At 39.8% G+C, this 447-nt stretch overlaps 1 protein-coding gene across 1 annotated transcript in view; it reads right to left on the bottom strand.

Moving 5' to 3' along the window:
• Nucleotides 1-14, bottom strand: part of LOC109839170 (phosphatidylinositol N-acetylglucosaminyltransferase subunit C) — an 8,726-nt gene extending 8,712 nt beyond the window's left edge. Inside the window, exon 1 of the mRNA XM_020407601.1 lies at nt 4-14. The gene's annotated coding sequence lies outside the window, so the exon portion shown is untranslated. The remainder of the gene's footprint in view (nt 1-3) is intronic.

The raw sequence follows: 447 nt of genomic DNA, 5'->3' as shown, positions 1-447 counted from the left end.
TGCGCTTCCACGGCTGAGGGAGGAGGATTGGCGGTGAGGTGGAGCCACGAGACTCTGGAGCGAGAACGGGAAGAGTGGAGGACGAGCGCCGGCCGCCCTCCGGCGAGCAGAGAATTGATTGGAGCAGAGAGGAGTTGCTTTGGGATTTTACTGAAGGAAACTATCGGGAGAGGATTTTTTTCCTTTTTTTTTTTTTTTTTTCCTTGTATACCCCTTAGCTCATGGGTATTTCGCAAAACTATTCTTCAAATGTCAGTACTCACAAAATTACTCCTCAAATCATCACTTTCTAAAGAAAAAAGGCCTTAAAATAAAGAAATCATCAGCTGGGTGAGTAAAAATTATACTATTTTATTGATATTTTTACACTTCAGTTACATATTAGCTTATTAAAGTTGATGATTGATTGATTTGGGGGTATTTTTTATAAAATTGATTATCTTAGGG

Source organism: Asparagus officinalis, chromosome 4 (genome assembly GCF_001876935.1).
Source record: "Asparagus officinalis chromosome 4, Aspof.V1, whole genome shotgun sequence".
NCBI classification, from domain to species: Eukaryota; Viridiplantae; Streptophyta; class Magnoliopsida; order Asparagales; family Asparagaceae; genus Asparagus; species Asparagus officinalis.
The sequence above is the reverse complement of the archived record's forward strand: the minus strand, read 5'-3'. Positions and strand labels throughout refer to the sequence as shown.